Source organism: Astyanax mexicanus, chromosome 24, assembly GCF_023375975.1.
Source record: "Astyanax mexicanus isolate ESR-SI-001 chromosome 24, AstMex3_surface, whole genome shotgun sequence".
Lineage (NCBI taxonomy): Eukaryota > Metazoa > Chordata > Actinopteri > Characiformes > Acestrorhamphidae > Astyanax > Astyanax mexicanus.
This window is the reverse complement of record NC_064431.1, coordinates 17,172,156-17,180,234: the sequence shown is the minus strand read 5'-3', so window position 1 is coordinate 17,180,234 and position 8,079 is coordinate 17,172,156.

The window sequence follows — 8,079 nt, the reverse complement described above, 5'->3', positions numbered from 1 at the left end:
TATTTATTTTTTATTATTTTATGTATTTAACATTTGCTAATTCTTTCACAGGTCAGAAACTACAGATCAGGATTATAATATCCTTCTAAAAGTCTGATCATGAGTAATATTACACTATTTAAATTTAGGATGACATCACTTTCTACAATTGATGTTTTTCAGGATTTCGGCCTGTTTTCCAGAGTTCTTTGGACCCTGACTGGAAAACCGCTGACCGTATTTGTGACTCACCGGAGCTTAACTGGATCTTCTTACCGTTTATTACACAATAGCAAAGGTTCACAGTAGTTAAAGGAATGAAATATTTTTGCAGGAGAACAATATTAAATCTGACTGTCCTACTGCTTCAATCAATCAAGTAATCCTAACTTAAATACTACAGACATGTGAGCTTACTTAAGCTGATCAGATCAAACTAACTCAAAAATGAATACTTTAGATACACTACTCAACTACATACACTAAGTTAATTTGTATAAGATCAACTTTTTGGCATATTTTGAGTTAAGGTGGAGACTGCAGTGATTCATTTCAATAAAATATAGTGACCTTTTGTCAGATAATTAGGTTGATCTGACTTAAAGGAACTGTGTTCATCCAACTTGTTAACTTGATTTAGAAAAGCTTAATTAAATTACGTGTTACAAATTGAAGTTTTTTTTTCCACAGGACTTTAAAGACTTTTTACATTGTGCTAAATAATTTAATCAAGATCAATATGTTTTAATATTAGTCTCTGCACATACAAACATCACTACACTGTAACCAATTGCTGTATTTTTTACAGTTAAATTATACAGTTTATAACTCTTCAACAAAGTTCAGTTGTAAAATTGTAGAAAGCAATGCGTATTGGGATGCCCTATGAGTAAAGCTGCCATCTGTATATTTAACTCTAACATTTGAGGAAAACAACTTATATATAACATTATATTTATAAAGTTATAAGTTATATCTTTCCCAGGAATTTACTGCTTTGTTGTGAGACTACACATCACACAAAAATACACATAAACATACCATATGCAGAAGCTTCCTAAATTCTACCCAATAATAGACTGTAAAAAAAACATTAAAAAAAAGTTTTTTTTAATACAAATTTATTTCAAAATTTTCCCGTTTTGTCCCCCATCACTATTGATGCCACAGCACCAGAAAGGTAAAGACTAGCACATGCCTCCTCCAATACATGTAAAGTCAGCACTGCCTCTTTTTCAACTGCTGTTGATGCAGCATTGCTGTGTAGCATCACAGCACGCTCGGGGGAAAGCGCACCAACTCGGTTCTGATACATCAGCTCACAGACACCTTGTGCTGATCGACATCACCTTTTGGAGTGATAAGGGTAAATAGCACCATCTATCCACCCAGAGAGAGCAAGCCCAATTGTGCTCTCTCAGGGCTCCGGCAGCTGATGGCAAGGTACATGACCGGGATTCGAACCAGTGATCTCCCAAACATAGTGGCAGCCTTTTTAGACAACAGCACCATTCGGAGTCCACTCAGAGTTTGAGAACAGTAAATGCTTTTTAAACTGAACAGCCAACACCCATTAAAAAAAATCAAACATTTCTTAGTATCAGTGAGGAATCTTGCCTACCGCTGCTACCTTTTCTTGGCCAGCAGCTTTGCAGTGTCTGTAATTCCAGTATTTTATTCTTCATTTACAGTAAAATTAATTATCATGTAGGGCAAACTACAGTGATATATTAGAAATAATATTACATTACTTAATTAGCAACTGCAGACCCCAAACATTTAAAGTACATATGGTTAATATAAATAATTAGTAATATACAGCTTTGGAAAAAAATTAGAGACCACCTACAAGTTTTTATTTTATTTTATCAAATTGAAAACATCTAGAATATAATCAAGAGGAAAAGTATTTTTCTTATTCAGTCATTTCTCATTTTTTGCAAATAAATGCTCAAAATGACAATATTCTTTTTTGGAATTTGGGAGAAATGTTGTCCGTAGTTTATAGAATACAACAGAGCTATATAATATAGCAACTCCAACTGAACAATTAAGCTCAAAGCTGAGTGAGTGTAAACACTACAGCCAGCCCTGAAGATTGGGTTAAATGTACCAGACTGAAGGGGGGCTGTAACAGTCCCTAAATAATCTGGTTAAACCATATAAATGTCTTTATTTATTCATTACAATTCTATTCATTCTATGCTGTATGGATTAGGCAGCAGTGGGGCATTGGTGAAACAGTGGGGGTGGAGCAGTGCCGGTGGGTGGAGCAGTTTGGGGGGTGGAGGTTGAGTCATTTATTTCATATGGCAGGACTGAAGGGGCTGTTAGTGTGTTTGCAGTAATGGGTTGGAAAACATCTGGGCAGCAGATGTGGCAGCAGTGCGCAGCTGTTTTGGTAGAAAGTAAATTGTAGGTAATCTACACCCTCAGTCCTCCACACAACAACTACACCACCCATCACCGTCACCATCGTCACACAGACAGACACAACCCAACAACAGACACACTGTTCACCAACCGAACAGATTCTTCCTTACTGAGGAGCCCAGCCAGAGTTCTACAGATTCTCTCCATAGTGTGTTTGGTTCTGCTGAGGAACTCAAACTCACTGTAGGAGGTTCTTCAGACAGACGAACAGAGCTGGGATTGTTGGGTTTGGTAAGTGTGAAACCAAAAGTTCAAAATGTTCAAAACTTTTCCAGTCAGAATAGTAAGCAGTTCTGGTAAATGGTGAATGTTCAAAGCTTTTAATCCCGCCCCCACAGAAAGTTATTTCACTGTTATTACACAATGCCTGACACACTGTTTTGGTTCTGAGAAGATTTTGGCTCTAAAACTTGTTTTTAAAATCGTATATCATTAAAATGGTGGAGGGATACATACGTAACGTGCAGGGTGTGGTGCAGCAAAAAATAGTCCCAAAGGAAAACTGTATTAGCTGAGATGTTTTCACATCTATTTTACCATCGTCATCATTCCATGGGAACTCCAAAGAGTGGTGTAGGATTACCAGCTCTTTGGGCGGAAAATAAAATGCTATGTTAGGTCATTTTCTCTTCAGTAAAGCAAGGTCCAATCCCAATTTAGCCCTTGGCCCTACCAATTAGCTTTTGTTACGCCTCTATTTTGTGTGTGCACATCTAGGGTAGGGCGTCCTGATTCTTGTTCAGTTGGAAGGGTAGCAAGAAATGTTAGGGCTTCATGACCCTTAAAATAGTGGCACAAGTGACCAAGTGAACAAGGCAGCACAAGTGACCAAAGAAACCCAAAAAGGAGTATTTTGGATTATTTTTCTTGTTAAAAATGACAAAAAACACAATATTGCCATAGTTTAACAAGCTAGCTAACTTTCCCGTTCCACCTCAAATGGCAAAGGCTGCAGCAATTAAGGTTAAACAGAAAAATAAATAAAGCTAATAAAAGTCAGCCAATTTTAGCTCCCCATCACAGATGAATAAAGCAATGGATAATAATAATTAATTGCTGCAGGTTCTGCCCCCTTTCTGAAGACAGATGATGATCTAAAGTGAACTTGTTAATTAGCTTGTTAATTGCTGAACTTTACCGCTTCACTTCTATAGCTATGTATATCTGTATCGGGTGTTTGAAGGGTTGTCTCAATTCTTAGGAGGGAGAATTTCATCCCTTCCCCTTGTTTTATGTTTCACAGGTGAAGGTTTACACTCGAAAACAAGGGGTAGAGGTACAAAAGAGAAATGGGATTGGGATTGGGTCTAGGACTGCTGTGTTTCCGACAGAACTGAAGTGAAGTGAGAGTACTCGCACCTGCTCAGCCATTAGTTCAGTGATGCGAAACAAAGTCTGAACTGAAGATGCTCCCACAGGCCTGATGACTGACAGCTCACTGTCCTTTAGCTGTGGCTCCATCCTGGCACTCCCTCCAGCTGGAAGACCCTTCTTGAGTGGCAGCTGCCACGGCAGGTCTTCAGTAAAGGCAGCAGCAGTAAAAGACCGGGTTTGACACCCTGACGTAGAACCACCACAAGAACAATGTGATTGAAAATAGTTGGTTCTACGTATTGTTTTTGGGATTGGTGGGAATTGAAGGAAATATTTGAGACAATCTGACCAAATGTTGAAGCTCAGGACCAGACCAGATAGGTAAACTGGTCAATATCTCGGCAAGAATTCTATAAGGGCGTTTTCACACCAGCACTATTTGGTTTGGTTAAAACGGACTCTAGTTTGTTTATACCCTTAGTGCGGTTCGATTGAGCAGGTGTGAAAACAGTAATCGCACTCTGATGTGGATCAAGACAACCGTTGACCAGTTAGTGGAGGTGGTCTCGGTCCGGTCCTAAACGAACTCTGGAGCGGTTCACTTGTGGTGAGAACGTGATCAGGTCTCGATCTGACCCAGCTATCAAACTTACTTCTTTTATTTTAGCTAAACGGCTGATAAGACACAGTTTAATCTGACCTATTAGCCAGATAACTCTAATTACCACAGCTATGAACAAACGCTGTCTCTGTTCAGTGTTGTTTCCGTGCACGGTCTGTGCTGCATTCACTACTCGCAGCCATATGACTCAGTTTACTACGTGTACATGTGCTAAAACTTTCAGAGTTCTGTGTTAAAGCAGCTTCACGCTGCACACATATACTTGCGCTGGTACACAGAATCTTGTTGCTTCATCTACATTCTTGCTCATGCGCCAGACAGCTCTGACCAATTAGAGGAGACAGCGTGCTTGAGCGGTTTTTTGGTGCACATTTTGGTGAGTTTAGATTTATGCCTGTGTGAAACCAAACCAAACAGAGGGAGAAAACTCTCCAAATAAACAAACTCATCAACTGATCTGCACCATACAAACCAACTACAGGTGTGAAAACGCCCTAAGTTACTGGACACTGGTAGAACAGGGAACCCTGTTGTGTCAGAACTCACCAGGTTAATCCGGGAGAACAGCGAAAGCCACAGCAGAACTGAGGGATAACTGCTGAAGCTGCAGACGTCCTAATAAGCTTAGGAAAGTTGAGGAATGTCAGGCAGTCCGACACGCGAAAGGGGGCCCAAGCTTGTGCGGGTGAGGAAGGGGAAGGGGGTGGAGGTCGATTAGGCCATTGTAAAGCAAGGTTGGACCAGTGCTCTCTACCCAAACACCAGCTATACTTGTGGTCAGGCTGAACAGAAACATGGTAATAAGTGTCCAGTAGATCTACAGGTGTCACAGTGGGACTGAGAATTCAATTCAGCATTGGACTTACATCTAGACCAGCCCACTCAGTGGTGCAAAAAGGGGGTACGCAGCGCTAGAAGGGGTGCCAAATCAATGCCGGAAAATGAATTCTAGTCGGCATTTTCTGTAAGAGCTGTTTGTTCATGTATGATAATGCACAGGGGCGTCGCCTGCCCTGGGCTTCCGGGGCTTTAGCCCCGAGTAAATTTCCACTAGCCCCGAATCGTTTCACTCAGCTCAGCTGTAATATTAGTGAGGAGTGAGGAGTGCAGAGCGTGGTGGGCTAGTATAATCAAAACACAGATCAAGGTTTGAGAAAATGAAACTATATATATGTTTAACTTGCCCTGATGTACCTGACCAATAACTATTTCATTTTAAAATTGTTTTTGTTAATTTAGGATTGCAGGATTACTCAAAGCTATAATTAAAGAAAATAAATTTAGCTAACCAGTTAGCTAGAAGCTGGATGTTGTGGATAGCCAGGATTTAGTACTATACTTAGTTTAAATGAGTTTCTTAACCCTGGTCTCCGCCCTAAAATTGTATGTTTTCCACCAGATCCAACTCATCAGCTAATAAACTAATATAATTAACTGGGCTGAGCCACGGATTTTTACATACCCAGGCAACGCCCCTGATAATACACATCAAAAAAGAGGGGGGCGCTCATAGTATGTTTGCATACACCTCAAAAAGTATGTAGTTGCACTACCATATGTTTGGTCATTTTAAAAAAGTAGGGAACATGTGTCATTTGAGACTAAGCATGCTAGCTAACAGAGCTAATGATCTCTGAACGCTGGGTTAGCTTTATTTTTCTACATTTTTCATATTCTACTGTATATTGCTGACAGCTGAACAAATCATGCATTTTTAGGCCATTTTATGTGGTTTTCAGTGGTATTTACTTTTTATTGTGTCCTTTGAGCTTTTTATATGCTTTCTTCATTGTGCATTATTACTAAACTCATTTCTTCTCTTTTATTTTTTAAGGCTGTTTTACATTACGTTTTATGCTAGAGGAAGCAACAGGGTGTTGTTGGGGATTTGTCATGCACAATTCAATATTAGAAAATGTAAATCAGGTTCTATTTTTAACTCTTTTGGAGGCCCACACACAGAGCCACCCCCCCACCAGGAATTGTCCCGGCCCTCCCTACAGCCAGTCATTACATTACATTTGGCAGACGCTTTTGTCCAAAGCGACTTACAATATTGAAGTGCAAATAATAGAAGAGGTTAAGTACAAAAATAATAGAAGTTAAAAATAAAGCATCTATAGATAGGGCCTTAAGGAGGTCAGAGGGAAATAATGGGATAGAGGAGTAGAGAAGAGGAAGAAGGAGATGAGGTTAGAATTAGTTAGTTTGTTAGAGGTGTTAGGAGAGTAAGTGCTCTTTGAAGAGCTCTGTCTTCAGGAGTTTATTAAAGATAGTGAGAGATTCTCCTGATCTGGTAGTGGAAGGTAGTTTGTTCCACCATTGGGGAACTCTGTATGAGAACAGTCTGGATTGCTTTGTGTGAATGTTTGGTAAAGCGAGGCGACGTTCATTGGAGGAGCGCAGCGGCCGGGAGGTAGCGTAAGCCTTCAGGAGTGAGTGCAGGTAGGAAGGAGCCTGTACTGTCATCACCTTGTAGGCGATTGTAAGCGCTTTGAATTTGATGCGAGCATCAACTGGTAGCCAGTGGAGCTCAATGAGCAGCGGAGTGACATGTGCCCGTTTTGGTTGGTTGAAGACCAAACGTGCTGCTGCATTCTGAATCATCTGTAGTGGTTTTACTAAACAGGCCGGGAGGCCAGTTAGTACGGCATTGCAGTAGTCGAGGCGTGAGATTACCACAGCTTGTACCAGGAGTTGGGTGGCCTGTTGCGTCAGAAACGGTCGAATTTTTCCGATGTTGTAAAGCGCAAAGCGGCAGGATCGAGCAACTGAGGCCACATGGTGCGTGAAGAGAAGCTGGTCATCAACCATGACACCCAGGTTCCTAGCAACCTTTGTCGGTGAGAGAGAGAGAGAGTCGATGGTTATGGCAAAGTTGTGTTGAATAGAAGGTTTTGCTGGTATGACCAGAAGTTCAGTCTTTGAGAGGTTTAGTTGGAGGTGATGTTCCTTCATCCATGCGGATATGTCTGAGAGACACTGTGATATTCGTGCAGAGATTGAGTGATCATCTGGTGAGAAAGACAGGTATAGCTGAGTGTTGTCAGCAAAGCAGTGGTAGGAAAAACCATGTGAGCGGATAACCCGACCTAGAGAGGTGGTGTATATTGAGAAGAGAAGAGGTCCCAGTCCCGAACCCTGGGGAACCCCACTGGGTAACGAGTGGGCTGGGTACTTGCCATGACACCCTGAACGAGCGCCCAGTGAGGTACGATCTGAACCATGACAGCGCATTGTCTGAGATCCCCATGTTCGAGTTACAGTCCATCCCAAGACACGGATGAACTGTTTGACGTGCAGTCCAACAAACTGTGAGCATGTCCAACATGCAGATCCAGCTGCTATAGCGTACTTTAGGATTTCTGCATAAGAAAGGAGATGTGGCAGAGCTACAAACATCCACAGTTACAGGAAAATACACATAGTAAAGAGGACATATTATACATATTATACACATACTTTGTACAAGTTGAAAGTTGGGTCTATGGGCACAAAATCACTCTCACATAAAGATATTTCACTAGCTTTATTATTGCCAGTTTTAGCCCCTTTCAGAATGAGCAGCTCTGTCACTTTTAGGCTATGCCTTGTATATGCTGAGAGTTTATCAAACGTTAGCTTATGCTAAATTGCAAAACTCAAACAAGCCAAATCATGCTTAACTGTGATAGAAACACAAAAACCCATCATTTGACAGCACTTACTTTTTCCTTGTCTGCTGACCTGCC